The sequence below is a fragment of the Sander lucioperca genome, chromosome 3 (genome assembly GCF_008315115.2).
Source record: "Sander lucioperca isolate FBNREF2018 chromosome 3, SLUC_FBN_1.2, whole genome shotgun sequence".
Lineage (NCBI taxonomy): Eukaryota > Metazoa > Chordata > Actinopteri > Perciformes > Percidae > Sander > Sander lucioperca.
In genome coordinates, this window is record NC_050175.1 from 33565226 (window position 1) to 33587827 (window position 22602).

At 41.7% G+C, this 22602-nt stretch overlaps 1 protein-coding gene and 1 long non-coding RNA gene across 3 annotated transcripts in view; one reads left to right on the forward strand and one right to left on the reverse strand.

Moving 5' to 3' along the window:
- Positions 1 to 22602, reverse strand: part of LOC116050761 (cell migration inducing hyaluronidase 1) — a 252036-nt gene that overhangs the window by 192140 nt on the left and 37294 nt on the right. The window contains exon 1 of one of the 2 annotated variants that reach the window (XM_031300980.2): positions 20208 to 20498. The exons of the other annotated variant lie outside the window; for it this stretch is intronic. The gene's annotated coding sequence lies outside the window, so the exon portion shown is untranslated. Of the gene's footprint in view, positions 1 to 20207; positions 20499 to 22602 lie in introns of those variants that run through there. 2 annotated transcript variants of the gene reach the window in all.
- LOC116050778 lies at positions 831 to 15847 on the forward strand. The gene is made up of 3 exons (XR_004105171.2): positions 831 to 841; positions 4853 to 4859; positions 15740 to 15847. It is a non-coding gene; the product is annotated as an uncharacterized LOC116050778 (long non-coding RNA).

Genomic DNA, 22602 nt, shown 5'->3' on the forward strand with positions numbered 1-22602 from the left:
GTTAAATTGCCAATATGTCTTGTTTCTTAAAATTTCAATCATCCAATCCACCAAACACCAAAGGAGTCAATGGCAGAATAACCTGTTTGGCATTGGCAGAGAAGATTTGGCAAATTTTTCATGGGCGCAACCCGCATAATCAGCGCTGCTGCTCATCCCACAAATGCATGTTCCTTACAAATGGGGTACCATTTGAAAGGGAATTAAACAGGCTTTCCAACGGTATAAAATTTATTGCCAAAAAGCATTGTTACCACAGAGAAATAATCTACCAAACACAAATTTCCTTACTTTTTGTGCTAAGTTTATTTATATATATATATATATATATATTTCTTATATATATATTTATATTTCTTATATATTCTTTCGCTCCATAGTCACCAAAGTAAATATTAGACCCATTCTTCACAACCTACATACCTCCAGAACATTCTGACAGTAAAATGACATTTTTCAGACATACACATCAGTGGAAAATTAACTTTATTTGAAACAAGTTTCTGTCTCAGGAACAAACTCTCACGAGATCTGGCAACATACATAAGCTAACGTCAACTGACAAAACTAATCTGTGTGCTAAATATGTCTTATAGCTGTGTAAAGCAAGTATTTTCTTTTGCTGACTGTGTTAGCAAAATAAAATATTAATAACTTATACAAATATAACTTTTAATCCATCTACACAGCGTTTACTACAGCATTTCAAACGAGGCCACGCCCCTTCAGGAGACAGGAAGTGTGTGGACCAGTTCATAAACCATTGCCGCTGCCTGAAATCTTTAGCATAGAGGATCTTTGACGAAAGAAAATATATAAATAATATATATATAAATAATTTGTGATTTGAATCCTCTCTCAAATTTAAAGCATAACTCTCGCCAAAATGCATCCTAGGGTCATTTTGTGAATGCACACGAGTCCCTGGTAATACTTCGAGCAAAGCTTCATGTTGTGTCGAGCCTTCTTAGTGTTTTAAAAATAGCTATTTTGAGGCTAGCATAAAAGTGCCCCTATTACTCCCATTCAAAAGGCCATTTGACCGAAAAACGAAAATACGGTACATCTTAAAAGTGGCGCCGTCCTAAATATGCTTTTAAACGAATGTTTGACTCGGGTACATTCACAAAAAGACTCTAGGTTGCATTTTGGCGAGAGTTACGCTTTAAAGGGTTCTTACTTGGCTCATGCCACATCCTTTCAAGTTTCGTGAACATCTGGCCAGGAGTTTTTCTGTAATCCTGCTGCGAACAAACCAACAAACTGACAGACTGAGAAGCATGACCTCCTTGGCGAGGGGAATGAATGAAATTGTGTCTGGAATGCCATTTAGTAGCTGCGGTCTGTTAGGATCTTGGGTTTTATTAAATATAAGATCAGTCCTGACTGACTCACTTATCTAAGCGTTATTAGCAGCCAGTATCAGCCTTGTATATAAGGCTCTACATAGACAGCAGTGACCAACGGGGATCCGCAGAGCACATGTTGACTAACAGCTCACGTCTCCGAGGTCCCCATAATTGATTTCCCTGCTGTTACTTTCACACCTCCCTCAGATACGTCAAATAAATGGCTCCAATCAGCTGACAAGTCACACTTAGAGAGCTAAAGTAAGAGTCAAAAACAAAAAAAACCTGTTAGAAAATCACAGCAGAGGCTGTCACCAAACACTCGCTGTATGCCTGGAGAGAACAGACTAATGTTCTGAAAACAATGGGATCATGTCAGTCCTTTATAAAGCTGCCAGAGTCCTTAGAGCACTACAGTTAAACTATCTTTTCCTGAGTATTACTCAGTTTTAAAATAGACGATCAGACAATCCAAAACCAGTCCAAGAATAGGGAATAAGCCCGGTCCAGTGTAAATGTCACATAAACAAATGAAAATGGCCAGATTACTGTCCCTCCAGTCATGTGGTGTGCAGAATGTCAGGGTGGTTCAGTATCAGCTTTCATTTGAAAAAACACAAGTAAATGGAGAAAACAGAACAATTTCCCATCTCACACTGCATTTAGAGACACCCAGCAAACATCAAGATGAACACTTGATACACTGACAAGATAAAAAGAAATACTTCCAGTGAGAAACTGACTGGAAGTAATAGAGGTAAGGGACTGTTCGTTATTTATTTAAGGGGCCACCAGAGGAGTTTTGGGATCTTTAGTCAAAATAGACTTGACCCTCCCCTCGCCAGTAATAATTTTTCTATGACCCTCCAAAATGATTTGGAAAAGAGGCATGACCCTCCCCAACAATTTATTGATGCATTATGTACTGGTTTGCGCTTGGCTAAGCTGAACATATGCCCTTTGATTTTTTACAGCCGTGACATACATAAGTTAACCTCTGCTATCTCATCTAAAGGTAGTTACACACCAACCAGACGGCCGACCGTCGGCAGAAAAGGCAGTCGGACTGATCAGTCAGGTCCCCGAGGTCCAAAAAGTGCCTCAGAACACACCGAAGAGACGCCGACTTGAGCATACGCTCTGCGCATGCGCGAAACATAATACGTCTCCATAGCAGCAGCCAGCGCTGCTCTGTATTGTTTTCATTAAGCGTCACGTGGTTCTTTTTTCTCCGGAAATTCACAGCCAGACTGTCATGGCGGCTTGTTCAGAATACGATCTCATATTGTACTAAAATAGTTCACCGAAACATGTTTCTGAAAACATTTTAAGCGAGAAATAGGCATGCAGTTGCTGAATCTGTCTTCATTTCAGATCGACAAAGGTTAGTTTAAAAGATTTTCGTCAGATTTTGAGAGGCTCATCCGCTCGCCATTTCCGGGTGAGTCCCGACTGCCCTGTCTCCGACTGAACATGTCGGGTCGGCCCAAATGAAGGCCGACGGCTCCTCGAACGGCCGACGGCACGGAACACACCGAACAGACTCGAGTCACCGACCTCGCCAGACGGTCCGACGGCCGATAGTCGGCTCTGTGTGTCAGCACCTTTACACATCACACACCTCTGTTATGGTGTGGTGGCCATTTCAGTAGATTTACTCACTAACACAGTTGTGGAAACACAATAAGCATGGAAACTAAATGCACACTTCCTGCATTACTGCATTACTTCAAATACTAAGTTACTTATCTAGTAAACTAGTATTCACATGAAATAATAAAACATTGAGACCATTAAGCAAAGCACACTGGGTAACAAATTCAACACACAAACTGGTTGCTATGGACTCGTCACTAGGCTTCCTCAGTCATTGTATATTTTAGCATATAGGTAAAGCTGCCGAAGCTGAACATTACACTCACCTAAAGGATTATTAGGAACACCATACTAATACTGTGTTTGACCCCCTTTCGCCTTCAGAACTGCCTTAATTCTTCATGGCATTGATTCAACAAGGTGCTGGAAGCATTCTTTAGAAATGTTGGCCCATATTGATAGGATAGCATCTTGCAGTTGATGGAGATTTGTGGGATGCACATCCAGGGCACGAAGCTCCCATTCCACCACATCCCAAAGATGTTCTATTGGGTTGAGATCTGGTGACTGTGGGGGGCATTTTAGTACAGTGAACTCATTGTCATGTTCAAGAAACCAATTTGAAATGATTTGAGCTTGGTACATTATCCTGCTGGAAGTAGCCATCAGAGGATGGGTACATGGTGGTCATAAAGGGATGGACATGGTCAGAACAATGCTCAGGTAGGCTGTGGTATTTAAACGATGCACAATTGGTACTAAGGGGCCTAAAGTGTCCCAAGAAAACACCCCCCACACCATTACACCACCACCACCAGCCTGCCCAGTGGTAACAAGGCATGACAGATCCATGTTCTCATTCTGTTTACGCCAAATTCTGACTCTACCATCTGAATGTCTCAACAAAAATCAAGACTCAACAGACCAGGCAACATTTTTCCAGTCTTGAAAGGTCCAATTTTGGGTAGCTCGTGCAAATTGTAGCCTCATTTTCCTATTTTTAGTGGTGATGAGTGGTGCCCGGTGGGGTCTTCTGCTAGTGTAGCCCATCCGCCTCAAGGTTGTGCGTGTTGTGGCTTCACAAATGCTTTACTGCATACCTCGGTTGTAACGAGTGGTTATTTGAGTCAAAGTTGATCTTCTATCAGCTGGAATCAGTCGGCCCATTCTCCTTTGACCTCCAGCATCAACAAGGCATTTTCACCCCCAGGACTGCAGCATACTGGATGTTTTTCCTTTTTCAGATCATTCTTTGTAAACCCTAGAAATGGTTGTGCATGAAAATTCCAGTAACTGAGCAGATTGTGAAATACTCAGACCAGCCCGTCTGGCACCAACAACCATGCCACGCTCAAAGTTGCTTAGATCACCTTTCTTTCCCATTCTGACATTCAGTTTGGAGTTCAGGAGATTGTCTAGACCTGGACCACACCCCTAAATGCATTAAAGCAGCTGCCATGTGATTGGTTGATTAGATAATTTCATTAACGTGAAACTTAACAGGTGTTCCTAATAATCCTTTAGGTGAGTGTATATCCCCACTAGACTAAAAAATGTTGGGTGACCCTCCCCTCAACAAAGAATAAAAAGACATGACCCTCCCCTATTTTCCTCCGGTGGTCCATTCCATAAATACCGAACGGCCCCTAATATACATGATTTTTCTTTTTATAACACTGTGTGTGTAAAGGGTGTTAAAAGGTATGTTCACCCAAATTCCCAAAAATCAGTCTTACTTGTCTCTAGTGGACTCTCGCCATGTACATAGCTCTGGTTTGGTTTGTCCAGGTTTGGCTATATGTCTGAGATTCCTGCCTCAATCCCAATACAATGGAGAATAATATAATTTAATTTTTCAATGCTGTGAGCATTTACAACATTCAAAAATAAATCATCAGCAATATCAGTCAGTCAGTCATCCTAGTCATTCTGGATACTCCACAAACCACACTTCCATCAGGTTTTACTGGGACAATTTCTTTGCCAGAAAAAAACTGTTTACAGCAAGTACAACCAATCATTGCTAAAAGGCCATTTAAGGGAGATGAGAAACGTATGCCTTCTTGTTATGTGGGATGAACTGACCTTTAAATGTAATATTTGTAGTAGTATTGCATTGCCAGACCTTCCTCCACAGCGCTGCGAAGGAAGGTCTGGCTAGTCCACACAGCATTCTGGGATTGGAGAAAAACGTGCTCTGGTTTATTTGCATTTCTTTAAACCAATCACAAACGTCTTGGGTGCCGCTAAGCGCCGGACGGAGCAACGGTGCCGCTGCAAAATAGCCTCGGGAAGGAACTAGTTTTGGTGGAACGTGTACATTCAAAGGTTGTTTTAGCCGTGCAACAGAACTCTCAGATTGGACAGATAGTCTAGCTAGCTGTCTGGATTTACCCTGCAGAGATCTGAAGAGCAGTTAACCATAGTCCTCATAAATCCACCGGAGTTTAGAATGCCAACACAAAGAAAGCGGAAGGTGAAAGACATCCGGCCGAAAATGAGGGACTTTCTGGTGACACCGAAAAAATCCCGGAAGTGTAACGTATATTATATATTTGTAGTGACAATGGAAAACATTACAGAGCTGAATGTTTGGCATTAAAAAGTTTCTGGCCTCTACAATTACATGGGAAATAGAGCCTGGATCGGGCCGAATTTTTCCGTCCGAGCCCGACAGAGCCGTGACCGAACCCGGCCCGAGCCCGTCAGGCATTATATTTATGTCCGAGCCCGACCCGAGCCCGACACAGTTAAAATCTCATTGTTTTTTTTCTCATACTAATGACACATGTACGTTTGTTTTTGTGGGAAGCCCGCTTTTATTAAGCAACTGGAAGGCATTCGGAAATGTCAACAGATGAGCGCATCAGCGCTCATCTGTTGACAGCTGTTTAATTTAAAATGTTCAATGTGGTAACCTTTCCTGCTTGCTTCGATTCCGACCATGATCAGAAAACCAGGGGAGACTCGTTACCTCCAGGGCCGACGTTATATAATGTCGGGGTTAAAATCCCGTTTCTGGTGAGCAGATGAATGAACTTGGTTTTCAGTCTGGGGTTTATCTCGGACACCGCACACACTGTGTACAAAACTTAAACTTATTCCACCAACTCTGCTCCAGTCGCATCTACACGTCTGCTTCCTCTTTTCTCTATCTCTCTTCTGCCCACTTTACACACACACACTCAGCTCTCTTAAAGGAGCCACAGCACCATTTTACAACAAATGCCTTATCACGCTGATGTGACCGAGCCCGGCCCGAACCCGACCATCATTTCTAAATATCTGTCCGAACCCGGCCCGGCCCGTCGGGTACCGTCGGGACCCGTCGGGCTCGGGTCGGGTATCCATGCCTTAATGGGAAACACTGCATCATAATTGTAACAAACTGTGTTATAGATTCAGGTTCTTTGTACTTTAACACTTTAATCTATTTTCCTCTCTGTGACTGTGTATTCACAGTTCAGACTTCTCTTTAGATAATGGATGTCTTTTCTTTCCACAGTACTCATGCTGACATTTTTGTCTCCATAAGGTATCTTATGAGAATGAAAAGAATGAAAAAAGGCACGTGAGCAGACACAACATAAATCTCTAGTGGAGTGGCATTTGAAAGGAAAATGTGCCGAGATGTTTGGCTGTGCTTCAATAAGCCCCAGAGCGACTAACCAGTGTTTTTATGTTGTATGAGCTGCTCTGCTGTCCCTCTGCTGCTCTGATTCCCTCTGTCAGCTGTCACACACACAGACACACACACACACACACACACACACACACACACACACACACACACACACACACACACACAGCAGTAAGCGTTTGCCATCTTCCTTGCCATCTTCCTTGCAAGAATGGTTGCTTGAGTGAAAACCTGACGCTTGTCTCAGTCTATTTCTTCAAAGATAAAATCCATGTCCTTCTTTCCTCATCCGTCTTCTACAGTCCAAACATCACACATATGCTCTGTCTATGTTACAAACACAGAGTATGTGTGTGTGCAACCCTGTGTCTTATGCCGACCTTACACCAAACAACTTTTCAAGTGATTCCACTGTCACAGACTATGTAATTTCCAATATCGGACTGAAATCCTGCTCCTGTCGTCTCCATCGTTTGGTGTAAGGTGGTCATAACTCAGTTCCAGTCAGTCTTTTTCCCCTCTTGATGTTCCCACAAAATCAAACGTGTTTGATATTATCGTAAGTTTTAAGTCTTGGTAGTGTAGTTAAATCATGTGAACATTTTCAACAACTAATGGGTGCGCTCCCTCCAGCACCTAACAGGAAGCTGCAACAGTGTTGCCAGTGTTGTTTATGGTTGCTATGGCGCCACGCTAAGCTAAACGCTAAAGAGGGAAAGTTGCAGATTTTCAACACTTCTGAAGCGTATCATCCAACGGGAGTTTTACCGACAGATAAACGCAGACCTCCAGGTACTGGAGACATTCATCTGCATGTATGGCAGAACAGAAAATCTGCAAACCTTCCCTCAGTTACCTAGTGTTAGCTAGCTAGCTTGGCAACATTTTTCAAAACAAATCTAGTTGTAGTCTTGCAATGTGTGACCCAGCAAGATCTCAAGTCTTTACATATTATGACAGTCTGTTTAAAGTCTTCTAGTGTATGGTAGGCATAAGATAACAGTTTCCTTACAACGCAACTGCATTCTCAGTTACATTTTCGAGGTGAACGTATTTTCCAGCGACTGCCGCACATTGTGCAACAGTCGCTGTTTTTTACACTTTAAACGTTAACATTGTGTATTAATACAAAACTACTTGTTTAGTTTTAGAAAATAAATTGTTACGCAATTTAAGTAATGTTACGAAGTTAAGTACGTTACATAAACAAATTGACTTTTGGTCTGTTTAGGAACAGCGGTCTCCTGGGTGAAAGTCCTGTGTTTGTTTGACTCATCAACCACCCCAACCTGCTCCGTCTGCAGACTTCTGTGGAAATGTTTTTGTGATACAACAAAGACAGACGTGATCTGAAACAAAATATGTTTCCCTCAAAGCTGTCAAAATGAACGCGTTAATATCGAGTTAACGCAAATTCCTTCTAACACCACAACTTTTTTAATGCGCCATTAACGCACGCACGTTCTGTGATTTGGGCAGCTGGCCGTACCGTAGTTTGGGAATTTAGGATGTGATGCAGCAGTACAGCCTGTTCTCATGAACCATTCGTTCAAAAAGCTACAAAAAGTTGAGCATTGTAATTCGTAAGCATTCCACAGTTTTTTTGTTGTATTCACCACATTGACGGCCGCTGTATAAGAATGCGGCTGGCCACATGGGAAGGGATCAGGGTGGATGGGTGGGTGTTAACATACAGGACTTTTAAGCCAGAGAGCGGCGTTCACTACCTGGGGAAAACTAAAGCCTTTCACCCAGGAAATGCATGTTCCTAAGAGTGTTTTAATCCAAACCATGATTTGGTGCCTAATCTTAACTTTCGTCACAGCAAAACGCTCATATTCTGTGGACTAACTTTAACCGCAATGTCCGCCAAAACGACCATTTAGCTCGCAGTGCTTTGTACCTGGCTTAAAGTCACCTATTTTCCGGTAACTGAACCACCAACTACCGCTGATACAATGGAGGTCTGTAGCTGGCATCACAAAGCTCTATAGCAGCTTAAACAACTAGCAACTGCCACTCAGCGTCATGGAGCTCATAGCCAGTCGTCGTCACGTGACCCGCCGGCGGTCTCCTAATTTTGTAGGATATCATGCGGATATACATTCATGAGAATGCGTTGAGCAGTAACGTTGTACATCCATGCTTTGTGGATGGCTAGCAGAAACCTGTAAAGTGCTCCGTGATAAAATCACATCTGTCAGATCAAATCGGAGTGAAGCACATCTCCGGTCTGATCTATAAAGAGACCCGCGGTGTGCTGAAGGAAGGAAGTGATCCGTGATGCCGTCACCTAACACCAAACACGGCATTAAGAAGACGGTGATCACGACGGATGTAGTGTACGCTGCACCCTGTACGGTTTCAGATTGTGATCCTGAATCACAAAATAAAGGCTCTTTTAAGAGCCACACACTTCATCTAAAGAGAGACTTCCTGTTTTTGAGTAACAGACTTATTACTTACATTTTTAACTAAATCAATGATTGTTAGAAAGAAGCTCAAGCTTCAATAAACAAAGAAATAAAGCTCCTTGAGCAGAAATAAATAAAGAAAAGGATCTTTTGAAAGGCTAGTTGAGTTCCAAAGACCTTCCTTGTCTTGTAATCACTGCACACTTAGCTAACGGTTGTGTGACACGTCAAGACAAAGTGTTCATGGGAAATGTAGGATTAGTACTACAAGCAGTGTTGCCAGATAAACATTACTTTTCCAAGCCAAAGACACACAAAACCGCCCAAATTCCTTGCCGCAAAACAGACCAATCTGGAAACATTTCTGCAGCCTGCAAATTCAAACAGACCCTACGCTTCGCTTCATTCATCCCCGGCCAAATTGGTAAGTAACTTTAAAATGTTACCTGCCAAAGTTCATTTTTACGTATGTAAAGGTATGTGAATTTTTAGTTTGTATTAGACAAAAGTGCTGTAAGCTTCATATCTGGTAAAAAGGAAAACTGCTCGGTGTCATGTTGTATGCTGCAAGCCTCTCAATCCTGCATGCTTGGTTTGATGTACATTATCCATTTGGTATGATACATTATTATCAATCCTTCCTCATGAGAGGCTTTCTAATGTACTGCAAGGAACCTTAGATGTAAAAGAGTGGTCCCAACTCAGTCTGTATTTTGGAAGTGAATGGTGAACAATAAGCTGCATTGGAGCTAACTTATTTTAATATGCTTGTTAATCTTTATTTATTTGTTTATAGCTGCAAATTTATGCTTAATGGTGTTTTAAGCTACCAACGTCTCCTTCCAGGCAGTGCTGCGACAGTTGACTTCAAGGCACCTAACTCTAACCTTAACCCTAACCGTAACCCTAACTATAACCATTGCCTAATCGACTTCAAGGCAGCGCTGCGACCGTTGACTTCAAGGCACCTAACCCTAACTTTAACCCTAACCATAACCATAACCATTGCCTACTCCTAGTGCCTTCCAGACAGCTAGCTAGACTATCTGTCCAATCTGAGTTTTCTGTTGCATGACTAAAACAACCCTTGAACGTACAAATGTTCCATCAAAACAAGTTCCTTCCTGAGGCTGTTTTGCAGCAGCGCCGTTATTGTGTCCACCGCCGAAGATGATTATGGTTGATTTAAAGAAATGCCAATAAGCCAGAGCACGTTTTTCTCCCATCCCGGAATGCTGTGTCTGTGTCTGTTCCTCCGCAGCGCTGTGGAGGAAGGTCTGGCAATGTGACACTATATAAGAGAGAGATTCATATTTGTGCAGTTTGGGGAAGTTCAAGTTAAGTGATGAGCAGGTAGCCGAGAGGGACAGACAGAGAGCAAAGACGGAGAGGACAGAAGAGAAAAACCAAACGGGAAATCCAATAAAGTGCAAAGAAATCCAATGAAAGACAATGTGGTGGAGAGAAACAAGAGAAAGTGGAGGGTTTATGAGATAATTCAGCCAGTAAATGTCACGTAAATACCAAGACGTCAGAATCCATCTAACTTTGATTGCACCGGGCTTTCAGAGCAGGCATTGTGTTCACAAACACCCTTCACATATACAGCACTAGTGTGAAATATCAGTGGTGTGAGGGCAATCGGACCTCATTAAACTTATCTGGCCTAATCTTTCTTCCTTTTGTTCCCTTCTCTCTGAGAAAGACGAAGAATCAGTTCAGACCCAGAGAACGAGAGCAGGGAAAAGAGGACAAGAGCTAATGATAAGGTGTTAAATTAAATGTCAGGTAAACTGCAGTAGGATCACACAAAACTACTATTTCCTGTAAATTACTGCTTGCATTATATACTGATTTACTTAAACTAATCTTTACTGACCATGATGAGAAACTGAGTCATCATAAAGTTGTACAGACAAAAAGTAGAAATAATAAAGCAAAAAGGAGGTGTTAAACATAATGTCAAAAATAATAGCAACCAGGACAGGGAGTACAGTTCTTGTTATCTTCCTGATTTCACTGGCAGAGGATATGTAAACCGTGGACGTTTGGATTTGTCCATTAGGCATCAACTTTATCAACCCTATCGGCAGACACAATGTAAATATTGGACAATTCTGGAGAACCTTTTGATTTGTTTTCAATTATGTGTTTGAATGTTCAATGGCAACATTTTAAAAATGATTTCTTTTTCTGCACAAGCCTACTACAGCAGGCTGTTCTCATGAAGCTTTCGTACATATAGCTAGGTAAAAGTAATGCACTATAATTTGTATGTATTCCACGTAATTATGACTTTATGCACCCCGTTATTTGTGTTAACTGTTAAGAGCGCGAAGATCGGCGTAGGGAGGAGATCGGGGTAGGACAGACACCTTTCGTCGGCTAAACTCAACTTTTTTGTTTGTTTTTATGTTTTTGTATGAACTAAGGATAAGGAGATTTTGTAAATAGTATTTTTGACCCAGAATGTGCTGGAGGGAGTAAACATGACATATGCCCTGGGTAGAACTCAGGATCTCCCAGAAGGAGCAGGAGGACATCTGGGCTACATTGGTGGCGGAGGTGGAAAGGGGCGCTGCACAGTGGCGACCAGCAGTTCAGGCTGTCTGTCTCGTCTTTTTGTTTGTTTGAATTAGTTATTTGTTGCGATAATTTTCGGTACAAACCATCATTACATGCACTGTCTTACGGATCGTTATCATAAGCCACTATGAGTCGCGTATGGGAGCTGGTTTTAATAGTCGGGTTGATATTGTTTGTTATCAGCGTGGCAAGTGAACCGGCCAGCAATGCGGAGTCACATGTACGCTACAACAGAGACTTTCTTCTACAACTGAGCGCCTATGCAGGCGATTGGAATCATACCGATGTAAACATACCCACGGAGATAACAAGAACTTTCAATGACAAGGAATACAAGAGAAAACAAGGGAAGAGGGGAGGAGTGCGAGTTGCGAGCTAACACTCTTTACCTGCATGAATACAGGGAAGCCTGTGTCCTAGCCTTCTCTGGGACCTGGCTTAATGATACCGTGCCAGATTCCGAAGTTTGTCCGGACGGATTTAGTGTCGTACGCTTGGACCGATACAGCAAGGCTACAGGCAAGGAACACGGAGGGGCCGTGTGCGTCATGATAAATGACAGATGGTGCAAAACAATTGTGGTAAGAAAAAGATCTGCACTCCTGATATTGAACTTTTATCAGTTTCTATGCGACCCTTTATTTTTAATATCACCCACAAATTGGATGAAATCTCACCAGATGCGCCCAAGTTTATAATGGGGGAATTTAATAACTGCACCCTCCAAAAAACTCTGTCTACGTAGGTATGTCACCTGTCCAACACGAAAAAATAAAATAATCGACTTATGCTACGCTCCATCCCCAAGGCATACTCATGCAGTGCTTGGGCCTCCCTGGGTGGCTCAGATCACAACACAGTCCTTCTAAGACCCACCTACAAACAGGTTTTTGAAAAGGGTTAAGACTAGGGAAAAGTAGATCCAGGTGTGGGATGAGGACAGTGTAGAGAGGTTGAAAGGGTGCTTGGAGTGTACATCCTGGACCATCTTCGAGGACTCTTCAGCTGACTTGCACGAACAGACAGAGGCTATCTCGGGCTACATAGACTTTTGTGTGAGTGCAGTCATTCCAACTAAGACCATAAAGGTGTACCCAAACAATAAACCGTGGGTGACGAAAGAACTAAAGGACATACTAAAAGAGAAAAAGAGAGTCTTCGCCTCAGAAAGCTTACAGAACAGAAAATACATGCAAAGGAAGGTCAATAACGAGATTTATAAGGCCAGGTGTTAGTACAAGAACAAGGTACATTGCCTACTGTGGGGAATTCAAGGGCTGCATGGACAGGTATAAAGTTGATGGCCAACGCCCCTTCAAGTCAAGGAAACAAATGTACTTCATGGATGACACAGCATCCCTTGCTCTGGCCAACAACTTAAATGAACATTTTACCCGCTTTGAACACACTATCTGGGATCCGCTTCACTTCAATTGGGACACCACAATGTAGTGTCTTGTCACCACTGCTATATATATTGTACACTGACTGTTGTTGCAGTAGTTACCCTGGACGTCATATAAATAAATTTGCAAACGATACTGCTGTGATTAGTTTACTGGAGCGAGATGAAACTGAACATGGTCCAGTGTTGCATGAATTAGCTGACTGGTGTGAAACCTCCCAGTTGCATTTGAATACGTCCAAGACCAAAGAGCTGGTCTCTGATTTTAAAGGGGGTCTCCCTCACCCACTCCGACTCTGATAAGAGGAGAGGGGATAGAGATGGTGATAGAGTACAGATATCTCAGTCTCATCATTGACCATAATTTATCCTGGGATCAGTGTGCTGATGCTGTTTTTAAAAAGGGCCAACGCTTGTATTTTCTTAGGAAACTTAATTATTTTAATGTTGATAACAAAATTCTGACTCTTTTACAAGTCCTTTATCAAGAGTATTCTCTCCTATTGTATTGTATGCTGGTATGGACATTCAAAAATCACCCATAGAAATAAATTGGGGAAGATTGTTAAAACCTGTGGAAAAATCATTGGTAAGCAACAGGTAGACCTGTACCAACTATATCTGACCAGATTGGCACAGAAGGCAGACAAGGTTTGCATGGTTACAACCCATCCACTTTCAGTGGAGTTCAAGGTGCTCCCTTCTGGTCGTAGATATAGATACCCTAACATCAGAACCAAACGAGCAAAAACTTCATTCATTCCCATGGCAATAATCCAATTAAAAAAAATGTGGGAATGGGTAAGACTGGAGGAGGAATATATGTGAAGTACTGTGCAGTAGTTTCATTTATTTATGATATTAGGCCTTTTAGGGAAGTGCAACATACTCCTTTTTATTGTATTCTATTTATTGATGTGTGTATGTTATGTGTTAGATAAATAGTGCTGTAGATGTTTGGTAAATGTTTGTGTTGTGGATTATGTGTCAATATGCCTGTGCTGTACAACAAATTGCCTCTCGGGGACATTAAAGTTTTCTAAGTCTAAGTCTACCTGGCTTGGTCTGCTGCCTCCTCGTATCAGACCACACATCATTTGCTGATAAAAGATGGATGGATGGATGGATGAATGGATGGATGGATGGAAAATGTGATCGTACAGTTTTAAAATCTTGACTAAAAGAGTGTTTAACCATACTTCTTCATATGGACTTAAGACTTGAGACTAGCAGTAGTTTCCTCTGGAAACTGTCAGATTCTATCCTGGAAAAAGAGATTTAAAAAAATAAATAAATAAATAAACTGTGAGATTCTACAGCAATGGCACCAACACACACACACACACACACACACACACACACACACACACATTTCACACTTCATGAGGCTCTATTTATTTCACTGGCAAATATGATAAGCCCCCCTCTGTGGCTGGTCACAGCCTTACCTGAATAAGTCCATAAGTTATTTTACCAGGCATCACAGAGTGCAATCTTACCAGCAGATAGAGAAAAGTGGTGTCAGGTCCATCCAAGTGTGTCTCACTGACCCACATAGAATGCTAGAAAAGGAAAACCTGACTTCAACATGCTCCTTCATTAGGCGAGGGCTCAATACCTCGCTGTGATTTATGTGCACTGTCGAAGCAAGGGACAGATACAGCACACTAACTCGCACACACACACACACACACACACACACACACACACACACGTAACGACATGTTTGCACCCAGCCGGTGTTGCATAAAACCTTCTTTGTCCTCTGTTTACCCTGCTGCCACTTTATAATTGGATGATTGGATGTCCATGGTCTTCAGTTAGAGTTTATGCAAGTGCTCCGGACAGCTGCAAGGAACCGCAGCCCCAAAACTCTCCAGCTCTCCAGGTCGGTCTGCTTTCCCTCTAAACCAACACTCTGAGCAGGGGTGTAGTCCAATTTGTTTAAGTACCTTAAGCATCAATGACGCACATGCACAGTTAAGTTGTGGCTTGTTTCGAGATTAGTCAACGACTACTGACCATACGATCAAATGTTACACAGACCATGGATGTAGTAGGTTGTAATTAAGCTATATAGGCGAATGAACACAAGTAGTTTGTGTTTTGAATGATTTCATTTACATGCTTATGCCGAGCAAATAAAGCCGCATTCGAAACATCCATGGACTGAGACAAATGAATTTAACTTACTGTCACTCAAAGGCTTCTGGGCAGTACATGGGAGGAGTTGGCCTTCAGGGCTTTCTGCCAGAAAGGTCTATTTGAACCCAAACCACAATCTTTTTCTAAACCTAACTAAGTAGTTCTGTTTCCTAAACCTAAGGAGATTTCTGGCAGAAAGGCTAGGCTAACTTCTCCCAGCTACTGGCAGCTACCAGCAACTTCTAAGGTGGAATGTTTTCTTGCATGTTACTCAATGCATGAGTTGACGGCATGAACCAATCAACATACCTTAAATGTCATGTCAATATGACAACTTTGGCCATCCATTTGTTTTTATTGCTCTGTTGCATGACATATTTAGTGATAATTGAATCTTTAGGCGCTTAAAATAAATGTATATGAATTTCAATATATAATCTCACATACTCTAAACTAGGGATGCGCAGTATGGGGAAAATCAGATAACACCATATTGTTGACCTAATACCTCGATATTGATATTGTGACGATATTGTAGGGTTGACCATTGGTGATTTCACAAAATATTTTCACAATTAGATTTTAGATAAGTAATTATTAAAAGTGTGAATATAATGACTAAGTGGTTAAAGACAAATTACAGAACAGCTAGAACAGTCTGGTGGGTTCATAAAATGACATCGCTTTACTGTAATGCTGCCTTTAAAACCAGGAAAAGACAACACTTGCCATATACCGATATTACGATCAACCAAAATCTAAGGCAATATCTAGTCTCATATCACGACAGCGATATAATATTGATATATTGCCCAGCCCTTGTCTAAACAAAACAGAATTTGGTGGTTTCACATGCACACTGACAGGTTTCTAACCACAAAGAAGAACTTAACTGCTTAGCTAGCCCAAAAGTTCCCGTAGGAATGCACACAATACAAAATTGCATGAATGACGACGTTTACTGGTTTTGTGAGGAACCTGCAGGTCATGTCTGCTCCAACACTTTAATATTTTCTGCCTTGTGTTCTGTGAAATATCCTGTGAGTAACTGCAAAATAATTTCTGGAAAGAGCTGTTTGCGTAACATTTTCAAATCACCTTTTTAAATGCAATGAGCATTTTGTATTTGGGTGGCAGCATTAGTCTCAGCACAGAATGTCTAAAGAAATCAGCAAATAAACTCATCAGTTACAGCTAGATACCACCGTTACAATTTTTTTCGATTGCTAAACGACACTGGGCACAACTGAAGCCACATGCGCAAAACTCTAACTACAGTCTGCACTACCAACATTCACCTGAACTAAACAGTTCACATCTCCTGCAAAACTCATTCCAAGCAACACAACTCTTAACACACGTCTCAAAACAGACTCAGTGCAGCCAAACACTATGAACAACTATTATGGTTGTGTAGGACTCAATAACCACACCGTGTAGCTCAGTTCATGTTGCCTTAACTGAACTGCCGCAAACGACCCTTGCCGTAAATCACTGCTGTAAGCTTTAAAGTCACAGTCACTCGAGCATAACATAACAGACACAATACTGAACGTTTTCAGACATAACAACAACCCTCACTGAGATAACACACACTGTCACTCAGAACACACAGAGTAAAAACAGTAGCATCAAACACCAATACAGAAATTACAAGTTTGAACAATTGAAGTGACTTCACACTACTCAATAGTTTCGTTAAAGAAAATATATAGATTTTAAGTAATATACCAATTTTTAAGTAAGGTAAACAAGAAGGAATGAAAATCAGCAGTTTGCTTCAATATAGTATTTTGTCTCTACTGGAAAAAAAAACTAAAGGTGCATAACAGTAACAAAGAATAGTGTGACTAATCCTGCCTTTCTCCAGCATCATGCGAAAAGTTTTCTTCTGCATCATCTCTAAATACAAATGAATGTTGCGTTTCCATTGCTTTCACCTCTATTACTTTCTGAAAAACAGTAAGAACGCTGTTTTACCATAGTAAAGATATAGTGTTTTTCACATTTTTTTTCATAGCTGTGTATGTAACCTCAGACATCTTACCTGGACATGTTGGTATCTTTGCTCTTTTACCTGTTTCTCTCAAACGGTACAGTGTATAATTGTTTCATTCTTATTTGGTGTTTGTGTACAAAAAAAGGCTTTCTGAGCTTTCTCTATATAAATACCGTATATGTTCACTTACTAGTCTAAAACAAGACACCTGCTTAGGCTTTCAGCTAAAATTGCCATCAGCAGTGTTTGATAGGCACCAGACTGAAATCTATTCTGTTTTGAATGTGTGGTTAATAGTTTTGACAGCTGTGTGTTAGCATTTGAACAAAGTGCTGTAAATCCCGAGATGGGAGTGAGAATCTGTTGTAAATCCACAGTGTTGTGCACATTGTGGTTAAAGTCATAGGATAAGTGTGTAGAGTTTTGAAAACTGTTTTCAAGCAATGAAAAACGAACTAGAGTCTGGTCCACATGAACTGCTGCTGTGCAGACTGTAGTTTGAATTTGTGGCTTCAGTTGTGCCCACTGTCGTTTAGCAATCGAAAGAAACTGTAAATATTAATTCTGTGTTAGCAATCGTTATTCATGAGTTGTCAGTTAACTCATTGGGTGTGAATCTCATTTTAGCAATATTTCCTCCTGCATGTTACCAATAGAGAAAGTTCATGCAGATTTGATGGAGTTGATAAATATTACACCAGTGTATTCTGGAGCTCACATCTGTTCATTCGGCTGTCTCTGTGCTGCCAACTGGGCTCAGCTTTCCAGCCAGCCAGCAAACCTCAGGTGCCTCGTCGCTCAAAACTAGAAAACTAGGCCGGTCCATGACGTGCACACACACACACACACACGCCTCTATGTCCGGCTGTTCAAGTCAAGTCAATCAGTAATTGCAAGTGTGTGTGTGTGTGTGTGTGTGTGTGTGTGTGTGTGTGTGCGTGCGTGCGTGTGTGTGTGTGTGAGCTAGAGAGTTAGAGAGTAACATACTGTTATTTTGTACTGTAAATATTTGGATAAATTGTATTTTGAGGCTTTGGGAACATTGTTCTTGAAACCTTCATGCCAATAAAGCATATATATATATATATATATATATATATATATATATATATATATATATATACCATTCATTTTTACAGCAAATAACTTTGTATCTGAAGCGTTAAAAGTGCCCATATTATGAAAAAATCACTTTTTCTGGGATTTGGGGTGTTATTTTGTGTCTCTGGTGCTTCCACACGCATACAAACTTTGAAAAAAAAACATCCATGCTGTTTTGAGTGAGATACGGGTTTCTGAATGTGTCCTGCCTTCAGTCTCCGGGTGAGCTGTTCAAAATCTGCACGGATTTCTACGTAACTAGCCGAGACGAGGGGCCTAGGGGGCTAACCATTAGCATGCTAGCGCTAGCATGCTAGCTCGTTCTCAATGGCAAAACACTGCTACAACACACAGAAATTCACCCTAATCTACAAAATAAATTGTATAAAACTACTTACATGTCCCTGTTCTGCAGGTATTCCACACAAAGTTGGAAATGCGCCCTCATTTAGAATAATTAGCCTGTGCCTATGTTATCTCCTTACATATACCTACGCTCTCCGTCTCTGCAAGATTGGGAATGATTGAGATTTCTCTTGGCACACCTACCAAAAGACTTACAACTTTCAGACAGGTTGCTCACGTCACATCTACATCTTCAAGCTCAGTTGGAGGCTGCACAGTAACGCTCAGCCCTCATTGGAAAAGTGCTTCTAATAGAGCTCAACAGTCCCGCCCCTCCTCTGAGAGATTTTATGGCTTATACTCCAATTTGTCAATGGAGAAATTGCATTGTATTTTTACTTCCGGAACCCGCTGTGGGCGGGACTATTGAGCTCTATAGCCTTCACTGGTCTCCGGCCAGAGCAACGGGATCTGTTGGTCCATTTCTTTTACTATCTATGGTTAACTGGGATGACAGTTTGACAATCATTTTTCTCTTTCATCTAGTGCCTAAAAGACTAAAGTCTGACAACATCTCACATCTAATGTTAAAGACTGTCATAATATGTAAAGACTACAGAAATTGCAAAACTACAACTAGATTTGTTTTGAAAAATGTAACAAAGCTAGCTAGCTTCCGCTAGCATTAGCTGGCAACTTAAGGGAAAGTTTGCCGATTTTCTGTTCAGCCATACATGCAGATGAATATCTTCAGCACCCGGAGGTCTGCGTTTATCTGCCGGTAAAACTCCCGTTGGATGACTTGCTTCAGAAGGGTTTAAAATCGCAACTTTCGCTTTTTAGCGTTTAGCATAGCGCTGCGCCATAGCAACCATAAACAACACTGGCTCTAGCTGTTTGCTGCTTCCTGTTTGATGCTGGAGGGAGCGCACCCCTTGGTTGTTGACAATGTTCACATGATTTAACTTCACTACCAAGACTTCAAACTTATGATAATATCAAACACGTTTGATTTTGTCTTAACGTCAAGATGGGAAAAAGACTGACTGGGACTGAGTTTTATGGCCACATTACACCAAATGATGGAGACGACGGGAGAGCCCCGACTCTAGCAAGAGTCTCAGGATTTCATTCTGATATTGGAAATTAGTCTGCGACAATGGAATCGCTTGAAAAGTCGTTTGGTGTAAGGTATGTTTGTAACAACCCATCTGTCTGGCTGCGCGTGTTTATCGACCTGTCAAACTTGGCTTTTTTTCACAATTTGACAAAAATATCAATAGAGAAAGTATGAAAATACATCAATACAATCAGCAGATTAATTGATGATGAAAATAATTTACAGAAATTATGATTTCAGCTTTAAATATAAAACCCAATCGTTACAGGGTTATAGCTTTGATGGGTTTTTTTAATCAAAGAATGAGCCTTTTTTTGACACAGTTGTTCATCTTTCAATGATTTAACCAGGGAAGTTTCATGTCCATTCAAGTCTCTGAACTGCTCCATATAATCTATGCAGAAAATGAACAGTGCTTTTACAGAAATACCCCCACTGTGCTATAACATAACCTGTAACACATTCCTGTAATACAGTAGAAAGGTTCTAAGGAGAAAGCATAAATACCTGCTTCATGCAGCTCTGTAAAGTCGTCCACCACACACCTGCTGCCTCCATATGTGGACCAGCATCCAGATGTTCCCTAACAACCATTTTTCCTGCCGAACTAGTAATTATGATCCTGCAGCTTTGCACTTGGCCCAGCCCAAAGCACTGCCTTCCTAACACTGGGATACAGTCAGGCTCCGAATACCTTCAACCGCATTTCACAAGTCTAATCCCCATTTCACTGACCTGTCGACACTCGTGCTGCCGTGCAGACAAACACACACAAACACAAGTTTCAACGTGATCATAATAACATTATTCAGAGCTTAATCTCAGTCTATACAAGCTGGGACATGCTGAAAAATATATAGTAAAAAAAAGAGCTGAACAAACAGTACTTGGCCTGGAAATAATTGGTGTGTTTGTGTGTGTGTGTGTGTGTGTGTGTGTGTGTGTGTGTGTGTGTGTGTGTGTGTGTGTGTGTGTGTGTGTGTGTGCGCATATGTGTGTGTCTTGTAGGGCTGTGTCAGCACTAAAGAATGGAACAATCACGGCTCTAACATCCAGTGCTGTATTTAATTACAGTGCAAAGAAAACAACATGGTGTTACCTTTGATACACTCTGACCTACACTGGTCTGACAGACGAGACAAATTGTTTGCCAGAGTGAAACACCAGCAGGGTTTTTTCCCCCCTGGAGAGTCTATTTCTTTGTCCGTGACATGACGCAGTTGCCAGAGATAAGACCCACAGATAAGTCAGATGGAGGGGAACTTGAGTTTATCTTAACAATGCACTCCTTCTCCTGCCCTTCAAATAACCACCCAGAAATTAATGCAGCATCCTTTTTGATTAATGAACAATGCATGGTGAACATCGATCTGCCGTTCTCGATCAGGAGCAAAGAATAAAAGGTGACACCGGATTGATTTAGTGCTCCAAACTGTCTGCGAGGGAGCTCTAAATGTGTGAGAGAGAGAGACAGAGGGGGACTGCTAAGTCCTCCTCAACTCTATCAGTCCCTCTTTTTTATCCTAGCTCAGTCTGACAGCAGCTGCCTTTATTGCAACCCATCCTAACCATTAGACTTTCATGAAGATCAATCAGGCCAAGTTTCACTGATTTCAGTTTGCATTTGTACCCACCCTTCACTTTTTTGGACATCATTTACCATTCCATTTTCTTTTTCCTTTACCTCGATGTCTATCGATAGGAGAGATGAATCACTTTGCATGCATTGACTGCAGCAACATCAGGCGCAGAGATGGGATGTGCGGGTGCCTGGGTAGCTCACCTGGTAGAGCGTGCAGTGCGAATGGCAATTGTTACAGCCGCTAACTGAAGGTCCATCTGCCGAACTGTAGTCTCCTAGTGGTGGGGAGTGTGGCAGAGGGCTAGCTAGCTAGGTCATTCTTTTTTTCTTTTAAAGATTTTTTTGGGTGCATTTTAGGCCTTTATTAGATATTAGATATTAGATAGCTGAAGACATTGAAGTGGGAGAGAGAGGGGGACGCTGCGGTAAGGACTGAGCCTCGGTACATGGGGCGCACGCTCTACCAGATGAGCTGCCCAGGTGCCCCTATCTAGCTAAATCTTGTTTCATTTGTGGTCTGAAAAACAATAGTCTATATCGATATGGTTTTATTTCCAGGATTGTTCAGGTGCCGTCAGAAATTCGGCCGGATGTCCCTCATTTTTCGCCCGCATGTCCGTTTCCTTCCTCTTTCTTTGTGTTGCCGTTCTAAACTCCGGTGGATTTATGAGGACTATGGTTAACTGCTCCTCAGATCGCTGCAGGGTAAATCCAGATGGCTAGCTAGACTATCTGTCCAATCTGAGTTTTCTGCACAACTAAAACAACTTTTGAACGTACACACCTTCCACCAAAACAAGTTCCTTCCCGAGGCTATTTTACAGAGGCACCGTTGCTCCGTCCGGGGCTAAGCACCGCCCAAGACGATTGTGATTGGTTTAAAGAAATGCCAATAAACCAGAGCACGTTTTTCTCCCATCCCGGAATGCTGTGTGGACTAGCCACAGCACTGTGGAGGAAGGTCTGGCAATGCAAGACTAGACAAACAGCAAGGCACTAAGCATACAAAACTCAAATCAAACTGTCAAACTAGGCAGTGCAGATCAAATATGAATCAATATTCTGTTACTGTATTGCCTATTTATTTCCCATCTCAAATGTTTTCAGAAACACATTTCAGTGTACTGTTAGCCGTAATTTGAGGTTTGTGACCCGGATTTGTTTTCCTACTTGAAAATGCCCAACTTTAAACACTGAAGCAGTCTTGCATTAAGGATCTTGCTCAAAGGAAGGTGCAAGCACCCATTCACTTCAACCGCCAAGATTTAATCTGGCACGACCAGGGGTCGAACCTTCCAGTCACAAGCCCAAAAGAACGTA